The sequence below is a fragment of the Camelus ferus genome, chromosome 34, assembly GCF_009834535.1.
Source record: "Camelus ferus isolate YT-003-E chromosome 34, BCGSAC_Cfer_1.0, whole genome shotgun sequence".
Classification (NCBI taxonomy): Eukaryota; Metazoa; Chordata; class Mammalia; order Artiodactyla; family Camelidae; genus Camelus; species Camelus ferus.
The window spans coordinates 20,575,494-20,589,200 of NC_045729.1; the positions used below are offsets into that span (position 1 = coordinate 20,575,494).

The following is a 13,707-nucleotide window of genomic DNA, read 5'->3' on the forward strand; positions in this document are numbered from 1 at the left end:
GGACAGGGCGTGCACACTTGGCACCGCAGCCCGGCTGTTCCAGCTGACCAGGTGCCCTGGCTAGTGGTCCCCTGAGTTCGGGACGGGCAGGAAGTCCGTTGTCAACATGGTGTGTGTGGTCGGCAGAACCTTGGCCCGGGCGTCGCCAGCTGGTGGGGTGTGAAAGGGTCTTTGGGAGAGAGGAGCTGGGGACACTACACATCCCCACTTCCTGGGTTTGGGGCTGAGGGCCGAGGAGGGGCCCGGGGAGGTGAAGGCACTGCTGATTGGCCGCGTTGCGGGCTGAGAGGCCCGCTGAGTGTCACCCTCCCCGCCATCCAGACCCCATCACGCGGCCCTGCGCAGCAGAGGTAAAGGCTCCAAGGAGGCGAGCGGGGCCAGAGAGGCTGGGAGCCCCACGACGTGAAAAGTGAGGGAGCCGGTGGCCCACTTCCCGTCTCGTCCCCGTCCTGGCACTTTCTGGGCCCAGCAGGCGCGGGGTGGGGCTGGACACGTGTGTGGAGGGGCGAGGATGCTGTGGACAAACGCAGGCCATGCTTGGGCCCCCGGCTGTTCTGGCCTCTGAGCGCAGCTGCAGACATTCCCCTGGAGACCTCGGGCAGCCTTGCTGGTTGGTTTCCTGGTTGGTGACTCAGGGGGTGGAAATTGCTTGGGGACTTTTGTTTTTGCTTTGTTTTGAAGGAGTGGCTGTCGGAGGCAGGTGCTGGGCAGACACACTCAGACTCTGGGGCCGTAGGGCGCTCTGTTCGCATCAGCATGGCCTGATTTTGTGTCTCCAGCTGGACTGTGAGGTCACTGACCTCACGCATTTACCAGTAAGCCTCAGTTTCTCATCTGTGAAATGGGGCCACTGATGGCTTCCTGCAGGTTTGCTGTGAGTTGCCAGCCCTACCACCCACCTTTCCCGCTCTGGACTCTCACGGAGAGGACCTTACTTCCAGACTGAGACCTAGGCGAGAGGGTGACCTCTTTCTTCACAGCCCGGCAAGCCGCGGATAAGCCCCTTCCCACCGGGGCCCCCTTGTTTCCTCCCGCTGAGCCCAGACCAGCTGGCTCTGAGGAGCAGACTGAGAGCCCGTCTGTGCGGCCGAGATGAGGGTGCTCACGTGCCCTCCGCAGAGACGCTGGGAGCGTGAGAGAAAGTTGGCGGAAACGGACAAGGAGAGTTCGCGGTGTGGGGGGTGGTCCTCACAAAACAGAAACGAAGCAGAGAGCCTGAGCACAGCTGCCCGTCCTGTCGGGAGCCCAGGGAAGGGGTGGGAAGAGGGACGGAAGTGCCCTGCAGTGAGCAGAGGACGGACGGAGGGGACCAGCGGGACAGACGAGGCTGGAGGCCGGCTCACTGCGGGCCGCGCGCGGGACCTCGGGGGGTGGGGGGGCGTTGTGCTCAGCAGGGCCGGGCCCCGAGCTGGTGTCCGTGCCAGATGGAACGTCCCTGTCCAGGTGCATCTGTGGGCAGCTTTCCTGAGAACTAGCACGAAGCTCGGCCTCCTCGAGCATCTCCCTTAAAACCAGGAAAACTTCTGTCCCTCACTTGCCCACGTGTCTGGAAGACCCGTGGACGTGTCTCCCTATTAGAAGTCTGACCACTGACGTGTGCGATGCTTTAAACTTTGCAGAGAATCTCCTCGTGTGACACTTGAGCCTCAGAAGCGCCTGTAGCCGGCGGTGGTCCGAGTGTCCCCAGTGGAGGCGAGCAGCCTGATGCGGGGGGCCACGGCCGGGCGGGCGGGCGGGTCTGCAGAGCCACATCGGGCGCCGTCCGTAATCCGTGACGCCTCTGTGCCCGCGTTCTGGGCCTCTGTGTGGGGCGTCCTGTGCGGCCTCTTCTGTCTCCCAAGGGGGCAGAAAGGTGGCTTTCGGCTTTGGAGAAGGTTCACAGGAAAATGGGGTCAGAATCGGCTGTGAGTCTGGCCCAGGTGCCAGGAGAGGCTGGTGAGTGAGTTTCCCCGCTGAGTCAGGCCGCCCCGCCCCGACTTTGGACCGATGTCGCAACAGCTCTGGTGTCTCCCTGCGTTTCCCTTGACCTCGACGGCATTCCAGTGACGATGACGGCTTGTCGGGGTCATGGCCCTGGTACAGAGCAGGGCTAAGTATGGCTGATGGAAAACATACCTGGGGCCCCCTGCCTGCCAGGCGGGCCCCTCAGGCTCTGGGCCCGGAACCGGCTGGGGTGAAACGATCCTGTCTCTGCGCCCAGCAGACGCCAGGGGCACATCCTCCCTCAGGTTTGTCTGTTCGCCCAGGCCACTTGGTTCCTCCCTCCGTCCAGTGCCGGAGGTCCATCGCCTTCCCTTTGCCAGTCCCTGCAAGACCCTGCTGCCCCCCCCCCCCGTCCCCACTCCAGGAGGCACGTGGCCCTGCCGTCCGTCAGTCACGTCGGTGCCTCATGAAGTCCCCCTACGGGTTTGGATGGCTTCATGCGCAGTCACCCCGACTGCATCCTTTGGGGCCAGACACGGGGTCTGCCTGTCGTCCCTCTGCCTCCGCACACCTGGACGTGGGGGCGCGAGTGCATGCTGGCCAGTCTGTCTGATGAGACGTGATGGAGGGTCATCAGAGGAGTGGAGGTCCGGGGACAAACCCTTCACCCTGGGTGCCATCCTTCCCCGTAGGCGCAGGGGTTGCGCTGATGGTCTCCAGGACCTGTGACAAACGTAAAGTTCTCGGACGAATGATCAGTTCGGCCAGAGAGTCTGCTTGCTGTGGCCACAGGCACGCCCCGTGCTGCAGTCTGCTGAGTGCCTCGGCTGACCCCGGCGTCTGTGACTTGGCCGTGTGTAACATACAGACCAGCACGTCCTATCTCGGAGGGAAGCCCCGGGGACAGCAGGGGATGCTGCGGAGACATGTGGGGTTAGACCCGCCTGGGCTGAAGTCCTAGTTGTGCCACGTACCAGATGTGTGACCTTGAGCAGGTGACCTCGTTAAACACCACTTTTCTCTTCAGAACTAGAGCCGGTAATGCCAGCTTCCCAAGGAGGTCGGCGCGCCCGTGAGACGAGGCAGGTGTGGCCCCTTGCAGTGTTCGGGCACAGGGAACACGGCCGGGGCGATGCACACGGTAACTGGGAAGCAAAGGGTGTGTCTCCTCATCCTTGGGTGAGCGCTTCCTGACCGGTAAACTGCCGGTTGTGTTTCAAGACGCGTCTTTATCATTGTACTAAGCAGTGTGGTGATTTGAGGGGGATCGCTGCAGCCTGAGAAGAGCACCAGCGGCACTGATTACGCACGGCGGCGTTTTAACGGAGCCCCGTCATTTGTGGGACTGGAGAGACTCACGCAGACACGGGTTGGCTCTCTGGAGTCTCAGGTTTCTGGTGAGTGATTCAGAGACTCCTCTTGCTTGCTGCCAGCGCAGATAAGTCAGCTGGGAATCTTTACTTTCAAACCACACTGTGGAAAGTGGAACAAGTTCAATGGTGGGAAACTGCTCGCATGAGACTCTTCATTCTTGAGCGGTTTTCCAAGGGGAGACTCCAGTTCGTCCCTGAGCTGCCAGACGCGACAGACCCCCAAGCGTGTGTTCTTTTCCCGCGGCTCCTCTGGGTTTACGTAACTGAACCTTCTCAGGTATTAAGTTGGAGGGAGGCTCGGTGATCCAAGCAGTGGGGACTGAAAAACAGACTGGGATGCAAATAAAATTTTCTGACGTTCTGCCCTGAGATTCTGGGAAAGGCACGCACAAACCTCGCTTGTCTCAGTCTTACCAACGCAGAATCGGCCCCCGGTGCGTGCAGCCTGGCTTCAGGGAGCATGAGTGAGGAAGTGCTGTCGGATGATCTTTTCCTGTTTAAGTGAAATAACCCACGTTGAGTGTTGCCTTTAAGTCCTGGTGGGTGTGTGTGCCCGGAGCGCGGGTGTCTGGACGGTTCCCAGCGCACGGGGACTCGAGGGGGCAGAGGGAGGAGCTGGGCCAGCGTGCTGCCTTGTCATCGCTGGTTCGTGAGCTAGACTTGGGCTTCCAGAGCCCCCATCTAGATGCATCTCGACAGTTTACGTTTAACTCAGTCTCAGCATTGGCTCTCAGAGCCAGAAAGAATTCCAGAACACAGAGGAGAACCAGAATGCCAAACGTCAGTAACTACTCAGCGAGCAAAGAGGACTCTTGGACTCAGTGCGCCCTGCAGAGGGCACGTGGCTCGTGAGGGCCGACTTCAGAGTGTCTTCTGCCCATTGATCCCGTTAGCACTCCAGCGAGGCCGCAGAGGCCGATTATCTCCGGGGAGCTGTGTTCCATCCGCCCTCAGACCGTGGTCCCGATCCCATTAGGCCCAGCAGACATTCCGTACGGCTGGGATAATGGGCTCTGGGGCCGTGTTTGCCCGTATGGCTCCCTCTCGTCGTCCCCTCTCGGCGGCCCTGACGGGAGCAGAGCGCCGCCTCCATGCTCGCCTTGGGACCGGCTCCCACTCACGCCCCTTTGGAAGGTGAGAGAAACCCGAAGAGGATGGGGGGCGGCCTGTGTGCAGGTCGGGTCGGTCAGCTGACTGGCTCCTCATGGCTCGGGGGTTTATTTCAGATTTCCACGGTGGGCGGACGCGCTGCCTCCATCCAGCAAGCCTCTTTAAAGTCGAACTGAGACACCTAAGGCGTGTCAGGAATGAGAGGGAAAATTGCTTCTCTTGAAGTCTTTCTTTGTCTAGGACGATGGGCAGAGGAGGCTGCCAGTTGCTAACCTTATGAGAAAAGCCTTCTCAGCGTCATGATCCGTGAAATGGCGGTGACTGGGATCCTGCCTCCCTCGTGGGCTGGGAGAGTTGAACGGGCCAGTGCTGGGCACACGTGCCCACCTGGCATCGTGCGGCGGCCCAGCGGGAGTTAACTCAGCGAGACTTGCAGCCCAAGGGAAGGGCCCGTGAGTGCGTTGGGAGCTGACTGTCAAGCAGGAGTCAGACCTACCTTGGGAAGCGTGGGGCTCAGGGGGAAGCCCGCCGAGCAGGCTTCAGACGGAGGAGCGTGGGGGGGAGAGCGCATCTCCGCACTTCGGCGTCCACATCCTCCTCGCACAGAAGTGACCTGCACGAGACCCAGCAGGCGGAGGAGGCGCCACGTGGTTTCAAGACTGAACGTGGTGCGAGGGGCTGCCCGTGAGTCAGCGACGTGCGAGCGTCCACCGTTGTTCTCAGCCTCTTTGTCCATTCAGCCCACGCTGGTCCTGCAGCCTGTGCTCTGCGTTGATGTCGCTGATACACATGGTCCACCCCTGCTTCAAGAGAGATGGAGGAGGCAGGCAAGTAACCAGACAACTGGACAGCAAGCTCTTGAGCGATCAGGGCGAATGCGGAGCCCTGGGAAGATCCGATGAGCGAGTTACCGAGCAAGCGGGGAGAGCTTTCAGGCAGTGGTTGCTCTCCCAGCAGAGACGGGGACGGCAGAGCGCTGCGTGTGACGGACCCTGTCTGCTGATGCCGGCCCCTGGTCGTCTCAGGCCTTGTCTGCTTTGACCTCCTGTTCTCTTAAGCAGGGAGCGTAGTTTTCTGTGTCTGGTAATCTTTGATTACATTCTGGACATCGTCAGTGATCAGCTGGAGAGCCTGTGGATTCTCTCACGTTCCTCTGAAGCGTGAGTCTGATTGAACTCCGGCCCCAAGCCCCCCGCCCCTGTGGGCAGACGCTGAAGTCTCTGATCTCGTGTCTTCATCTTAGCTGGGTGGCTTGGAATCTGTGCCATGTAACAGCTAGAGATTCATGTCCACAATCGATATTTCAACAACTCCAGGCAGTTCAGTATGGCTGGAAGGGAGTGTGTGAGTGTGTGTGTGTGTGTGTGTGTGGTGTTGCCGGGACTGGGAGGACATGCAGCTCAGACAAAGGCAGAGGCCAGATCAAGGGCCGCGTGTGTTACACTAACGAGTTTGAGGTTTATCCCGAAGACTCTGTTGGAGAGCTTTAATCAGAAGAGTAAAAATGAGCAGAATTGTGTCTCAGAAACATTTCTTGGCATCTATGTGAAGGACGAGCCAGAAGGGGTGGGAAGGCACTTAGGAGGCTCAAGGGTAGGACTGAGTTCAGCCTTCTCCTCTGTAAGATGGCGTTGAACTAGCTGATCATGAGCATCTCTCGTAGCTTCTGTGTTCTGCCCTTCCCCCGATGCCCTCGCTGGGCCTGCTGGAGCTGGGAGTCCCTGCGAGGCTGTGTCCTGCAGAGCACGGTGCACAGCCTCTGAGCCCAGGCTTCAGACGATGCCATTGGAAAAAATAAACTTGGGGGTGTTCTGTGGGTTATGAATAGATGAAGGTAAAGGGGGCATCACACGGTGCACCTGAACGTAGCACAGGTGGGAGACAGCCCTGGACGCCCTGGGCCCCCCTCAGATCTCCTGTATCACAACAGGGGTGTGGTTATTCCGTGTGACTTTTGGGGCCTGCGGTTAATCTGGCTTTGGGCTTTTCAGTCCTCAAGGAGAGGAGATGGGTCTAACAGGAACCCGGTGATCCAGACCCACTGCCATAGGGGTACCCACATTGGGAAGGCGGGAAGATATTCAGGGGGTATTGTCCCCTGAGAGCCTCGGGAGATGCTGACGGGCATGTGGGTTTCGTCCTCTCCTGGTTCTGGACCTGGAGGAAAGGGCGACCTCTCTGAGCCTTGGGATGCCCCGCCCCCCGCCCCGGGCTTCCCGGAAGCAAAGAGCCTCTTTGTGTCGGGTTGCGGATGGCATGCTGAAAAGCACCATCTGTCCTTGCTGCGGAGGGCAGGCCGGACTCCAGGGCCACCTTCAGCACGACGCGTTCCACGTGCTCTGCCCCAGTGGGACCGCAGGGTGTTCGGTGCTCAAAGCTGGCCGGGCGCCCCGCCCGTGGTGAGCGAGTCCGCAGGCGGCCGTGCTGGTGCTGGCCTGCAGCTGCGGGCCCAGCCGCCCTCCTCCCGCCGCGGGGGGCGTAGGGCTGCTGAACTGCCTCCCTGCTTTTTACTTTGAGGAATGTCACTGTATGCAGAGGTGCCTTCATGCTGTTGTTCTCTGTGGCTCTGAAATCCCTCTCTGGTCTGCTCCCGGCCTGGAGCGTGTGCGTCCAGCAGCCCGGATGCTTGCAAGACCCCTGAGCCTGGCCCGGGATGTGCGGTGACTCAGATACAGTCTCTGTCCCCAGGGAGGCCCTGCCTCTTAAGTGCCTGCTCGCGGCCCCTCCTGGGGCTGCTGGCTGGGGAGCTGGGCGCACCTCCCCGTGCGTGGTCATCCCTCTTCTGTCGCCTGCGGCCGCTGGGCCGGACCTGGTGACGGTACAGGATGGGTCTGAGGTGCTTGTGGCGGGGGGTGCTCAGGGCAGGTCACGCGTGTGCCGGCTGCTGCCTTGCTGTGTCTGGGTAGCCAGGCTGCGCGCGGACTCCCCGGGTCGCCACGCGCACGTGCTCTTCAGTCTCCACGTCCCTGCCACTGGGCCTGGGTTTCAGAACCTGGTCACGGGGCGGCCACCCTGGGTCGAGGCGCTGCCTCCAGGGTGCCCTGGGCAGGCCCGCTGTGCGGGGGGAGTTGACTGAGGAAGCCCCTGGACGCACATACCACGTTCCGTCTGGGAGCCGTGGACCCAGACGTGGGGGCTGGAGTGAATTTCTGGGGCCGAGCGAGAGCTACAGAGGGGCGTGGGGCAGGAGGGAGGCGTCCTCTCTGGGGCCTCGGCAGGTTCTACGCCTGTTTGTTTTCTCACTCTTTTGTCCCCAGGGCTGACCCAGCGTTTGGCACACGGGAGATGCTCAGGAGATGACAATCCCGGGTCCAGCCTTGGCAGGCAGTTAGCCCTGGGACTCTCGGCCCCGATTTAAGCCTGGCCAGGGCTGAGTCACTAAAGGGTTCTTTGCACTTTCGGGCAGTGGAAGTTTTGCTCAGTCTCATCCTTTCTAACGTGGCCTCAGCATGAGCAGGACTCCCGGGAATGGGGTGTCCTTCCTGACACGGGGACGAGCCCTCTCTTCTGATTGACTTGGCGTTGTTTTCGGTCAGACACCTGTATTTAAAGGGAAAATTCCATCTCAGACCAGGGGAGACTGGGGGCTCAGCGTGGCCGCCGGGAAGGGGAGCCGCTCTCCTGGCATGTTGGCCGCGGGGCTGGGTCTCGGCCCGGATGGAGAGAGACCCTCGTGAGCCAGTGGCTTCAGGAGGATCAGAATCATTAGTCAGTGTTCACAGCTGCAGTGAGTCACCCTCTTCAAGACACCATGTTCCAACGTAAGCGTCGGGAGCTGGAGCAGAGATGCCTGGCCCCGGTCCGGGGGTGCTCGGGGCGCCGGGGGCAGAGGGGCGTCGGTTGTGCTCTCCCCCCTCCTGCCTCCAGTGGGCAGGAGCCCTCTGAGGCTGGGCTGGGTTGAACTGGGCGGATTGCACAGGGGCGAGTGGCCAGCAGGAGGGAATTCTAGGCCTGGCCACTGGGCCGGGGCCACCGTGCTCGAAAGCCTGGCTTTCCGGCAGGAGTGGGACTGACGCCTGCTGGAGGCTAGGGTTGGGGGGCCCGTGTGACTCAGGCCACGCGGGGCCCATTCACGGTGGTGGCATCGAGTTGGGGCCGGGTTTCTGAGCACGCCTCCCCCCAGAGTGGCCCCAGACGGGGGAGGTGTGATGCGGGTCTGGTGGCCGGGCCCGGGAAGCATGGCTGGCCAGGCCGAGGCGTCCTGTCACGTGATGGCCAGAGTCTGAGGGTGTGTGACAGGACGCAGCTTCCCCGGGAGCTGGCGGGTTGGCCCCGGAGGCTGGCCCTCGGTCCTCTGCGGCCCCCACTGCAGCCAGCTTGCAAAGGGGATGCTGAGGAGGACGGGGCCCTGGCCGCACAGCCCCAGCTCAGCTCCCGCGGGGCGGCGGGCGGCAGGGGCGGCGTCAGGAGGGAGCGCCTGGCGGAGGCGCTCTGTGCAGGGCCCCCCCGACACCCGACCGGGGGGGCGTCACTCAGGGTCTTGGGTCCCTCTGCTGCCCCTCCTCCCGCCCCGTCCATCCTGCGCAGGCGTAATCTGAGCGCTTCTCGGGGGCTGTAAGTGGGAAATAGCACAGAGAAGCCGATGCTCGTGGAGGAGAGCGACCGGTGGGTGGACGACTCGATGAGGGCGGTTATTCCAGACACTGGGATGTGCGGGTGACCAGAGGGAGAGGCCCGGGATGTGGCCGTGCTCACGGGGGAGCGGCAAAGGCCTCCCTGGGGCCCCACATCCGGGCTGCGAGCCCCCTGTTGCAGGTCTGGGCAAAGGTCGTCTTCAGTGTTGGGGACACCGAGAGCCCTGGCCCTGGTGGGGGCCGGCGTGCACATCACATCACCAGGAGCTCCTGGTCCCCAAATTAAGCACTGATGTGCTTGTCCGCTAAATGCCATATGGCTGTGATGAGTCAGGAACGCATTATCTCAGCTTTAAAAATTAATGTTATTAATGAGGATAATGAGATCTCACAGCTTTATGCTTTTCTCCTCAAGGGCTCTAAGTGCAGCCATTAAAATCTGTGTCTACAGCGCCGACCACCTGCGCCTCAGGAAGACACGGAGGTTGGGGAGATGACTTCAGACTGAAGACAAGGCCCAAACCTCCTGTCCGTGTGCCCTGCCCCACGGGGCAGCTCGTGTTTCCTAAGGCAGACGAGGTGACAGAACCAGAGACAGGGTTGCTTCCCTGCTGCAGGCAGGAGAGGGGCACCAGCAGGACTGGAGTTGGGCGGACGCCACACCGCGCCAGGATGGGGGAAACCAGGCAGCCTGGCCGGTGCACCTTGTCTTGGAGGGAGCGTGTGGGGCGGGGCCAGGGCTGGGCAGGGGCCAGCTTGGCCGGAGCCCCCCGGCCCAGAAGTGCAGTGACAGCAGAGTGGATGGGGAGCTGGGCCTGCGGGAAGTACCCAGTTTAGGGGCTGGGATGCCGAGGACCGGGGGCCAGCCTCTGTCTGGGGGGTGAATGGGGGTCCTCACGGGCCCCGCGATGCTGTGGGAGGCCCCAGGCTGTCGGTGGGCAGAGCAGCTCTGAGGGGACTCGTAGGGAAGGGCCGTGAGTCACAGGATCCAAGCGTTGCCAAGGGAACCGCGGAGACCGTTACTCTGTCATTTCTCCGTTCCCTGGGAGGTCCGTCACCGTTAAAGAAAGTCATTACCCTTTTATTCAACAAGTATTAATTAATTGGCTGTCATGTGCTTTTCTTACCCCTGGAGAAGCTTATAATTAAGGGACTGTATCATTTATCATCCAAACTAGGGCACATTTGAGAAAGAAGGGGGCCGTGTGAGTCACTATGTGTGGACGGCAGGCCTGGGCAAACCAGGACACACGGTGACCCTGCCGTGGGCCACCACTCCATCCACGGCCAGCTCAGGAGATGCCTCCACCCGTGGGCCCGTCCTCGGGCCCTGCTCCCACACGACTCCCACTCAGCCACTGACGAGCTTTGTGACCTCGGGAGGTGACTTAACCTTGCTGGGCCTCCGTGTCCCGGTCAGCAGAATGGGCCCAACCACAGCTCCCACCTTGCGGGGCGTGGGGAGGGTGGAAGGAGCCGATGCAGATTTATCTAGAACAGGGCCTGACACAGACCAAGTCAGCACCCTGTTCAAACCGCTGGTACCACGGTGAGCCTGGTGACACCCGGGAACGCCCCCAACCCCTCTGCACTCGGTGTCTTCGTCTGGGACACGGGGACAGTGCACCTGCCTTTTATGGGCCTGGAATTCAGCGAACGTGAGCCCCGCCCACCCCTGAGCCGCGGCATCAGACTTCAGAGGAGGAGTTTAGTGCTTCCCACACGAGGTCACGGATTTATGACATATTTAGATGTTGTTCGAGAACATCTCACGGAAGAGACCGAGGAGGTGCCCAAGGGGAGGGGGACAGACGGGCGGGGGGGACGCGGGGGGGACATGGGAAAGGTCCGCAGGGGCCAGGGGGACGGGTGGCCAGGCGGCCCCGCGTCCTCGGGGCGGGGAGAGACTCTCCACGTCTCAGGACTGTCGCCTTCGTCTGCAGACACAAACCAGCAGGCCTCTCTGTAAGCCAGGGCCAGGGCGCTGGGCACGCCGTGGTGGGAAAGCGGCCAGCTCCGCTGCTCCCCAGGCTTGACCTCCGTCCACGGCTCCAGCCAGAAGAGCACAGAACTATTCTGGGTACTTTTTTTTTTTTAAAAAAAAACTTCATTAAGTTCATCTACAAAACAGGAAGTTTATGTATTTTTAAAGAATGGTTTTAAATGAAACCTTGAAACATAATGCAAGTGAACAGCCTTGTGTAGTGAGTTCGCATGTACCCACCTCTCGGCTCCAACAACGTCAGCACTTGCCAGCTTGGTGCTACCGGTTTCCCTCGAGAGTCTTTATCCCTGAGGTGTTTGAAAGCAGACTCCAGTTCACCTGCATGTACGCTGGTGGTCTTCTCTGGCAGACAAGGACTGTTTAAAAGGAAAAACCAACCAGGTGTGTGTACCACCCCAGGCAGCAGAGGCCACAGCCCCCGTGAGTCCTCAATATCATCTGATGTCCTGTTTGTGTTTAAAGTGTTCCTACTGCCCCTTGTGACGAACGCGTTTCTTGGCGGCTGGCCGGCTTGAATCGGGCGCCTGGGGAGGCCCGGACCCCACGCCTGCGTGTGCCCCCAGATCTCTTGGCCACGCGCCCCGCCCATTGTGGACGTCCCTTGTTTGCGGGAGAACTGGGCCGGCCTCGCGTGTCGGCCTGGCGGACGCCGCCTTGCTCGGTCGTTCCCCTCCCTGTGCCCTGCTCGCTTTCTGTCGGCCGGGGGCCAGGCCCAGGCCACGCTTGTTCCGGAGGGTCCGGGTGTTCCGGGTGGCCGTGCCCACCCCGTGGGAGGACGCCAGTGCGGCCGAGACAGGAACGGGCTCCGGGGCTGTCAGCCGACCCCTCGCTGCCGAGCCCCCGCCGACCTCTCACCTCGTGACTTTAGCGTCTGACGACGACCTTGTCCAGGCCCGTCACTTCAGCAGAGCCCGTGAAGCACCCGTTTTGGTCCCGCCGGCCCTTCCGCGGCCCGCAGCTGGGAGCCTTCTGTGGAGCACGGCCTGCTGCCGCCCGGTGGCCCGAGGCGCCACGGGGTGGGACGAGCAGGGCAGCTGCTTTCCTTCCGTGGGTCAGTTTTCGGAATAGGGACGCGGTGCCTGGCAGAGGAGGACAGGCCTTTGATTAGCTAATTAAACAGATACGACCACGTCCCCACTAGATGGTGGGCGTTTTTCCTATTCCTGGTGGTTCAGCAGAACACGGAAGTCCCTCTTTCTGGGGAACATACCCTCTCATGGGGGAGCTGGAGGTGAAAGGACCTGTTTCTGTGCTGGGATGGGGGTGGCAGCCAGAAGCAGGACCAGTGCGGTCCTGGGGGGTGGGGACCAGATCTGCAGCTTTAAAGAGGGTCAGGAAGGCTCCTGAGAAGGTGACATTTAAGGTGACTCCGTGAGCCGTCGGCATGCTGGCAGGGAGCATGCCGCTGAGGGGCGTGGTGCCTGCAGTGTGTTGGGAATAATGGCCAGCGGGGCCAGCATGGTCGGCGTGGGTGTGGCCTGGGCCAAGGGAGAGTGAGCAGGAGAGGAGGTCGCTGGTAGGGGTGGGAGGGCAGACAGTGGAGGGCCTTCTGGGCCATTTAAGGACACTGGCTCCTCCCCTTGAGTGAGATGGGCCACCGCTGAAGGACTTTGGGCAGAGATGTGATGTGACCTGACCCACGATGGGAAGGGCAGGACTGAGTTTAGACCCCAGAGTGGAAAGCGTCCCCTGCCTGGTAAGGGGGACCGGGGGAGCTTTACCTGTCTGAAGGGGGCTGTGTGCATCTGGTTATTAGTCCACCCCCGAGCATCCCTGGGCGTAGTGTCTCCTGGGCCCTCCGAGTGCTTCACGCCCCAAGCCCCAGGGCAGAAAGCTTCCACCCCCAGAGTCCAGACAGAGCAGCTCCATGTCCCTCATCCCGGAGGAGTGGAATTCCACCTGCTATGAAAGTGTGACCCATGGAGAAATGCCGCCCCCAACCCATCTCCTTGTGTCCTTGGTTGTGAGTCTGTTGGAACACCTTCACCATCACTAAAGGGCTGGGGCTGGCTAGGGACATCCAGCAGGGTTTCTGATGAGTCCAGAGCTAAGCCAGCATTTGTAGTGCCGTGGGCCATCCATGTATCCATCCACCCAGCCATCCATCCATCTGTCCATCCATCCGTCCATCCAGTCACCTATTCATCCATCCGTCCGTCCAAACATCCATCCGTGCATCCACACATCCACCCATCCGTCCATCTGTCCATCTGTCCATCCATCCACCCATCCGTCCATCTGTCCATCCAGTCACCTATTCATCCATCCGTCCACCCATCCGTCCATCCGTCCATCCATCCACCCATCTGTCCAGGGTCACCACTTTAGCCACAGCAAGGTTTGGCTTAACCAAGAGGCGCCTGACAGCTTAGGCTGGGCACCTTTTCCTTTCCACCCAGACTTTCCCAGGCAGCTTGGAGCACACCTTTTCCAGTGGGCTGCCTTCTCGGCATCCAGAGAGCCTTTTTGTGGACGAGCATCTGTCTCTGCCTGTGACTGCACCCATTACAGGCTGCTTATGAGTTTCTGGGTGCTTAGCAACCAGGAGAGGATAAGATGCAGGCAGCCTGCACGCCTGTCAAGTAGCTGTTCCTCTCTCATCCTCTCCTCTGGGTTTGTGTCTGCAGTGAAGGCAGGCAGAGAGAGACTCAACCTCAGCTTAAATAGTGACTTTAAAAAAAAGAAAATTAAACTGACCCGAGTTCAAGCAGACCTTGCCTCA

At 60.9% G+C, this 13,707-nt stretch overlaps 1 protein-coding gene and 1 long non-coding RNA gene across 2 annotated transcripts in view; both read left to right on the plus strand.

Annotated features, from left to right (window-relative positions):
• Positions 1-13,707, plus strand: part of CACNA1C (calcium voltage-gated channel subunit alpha1 C) — a 327,004-nt gene that overhangs the window by 28,495 nt on the left and 284,802 nt on the right.
• LOC116661357 lies at positions 511-5,934 on the plus strand. The gene is made up of 2 exons (XR_004317239.1): positions 511-4,430; positions 4,523-5,934. It is a non-coding gene; the product is annotated as an uncharacterized LOC116661357 (long non-coding RNA).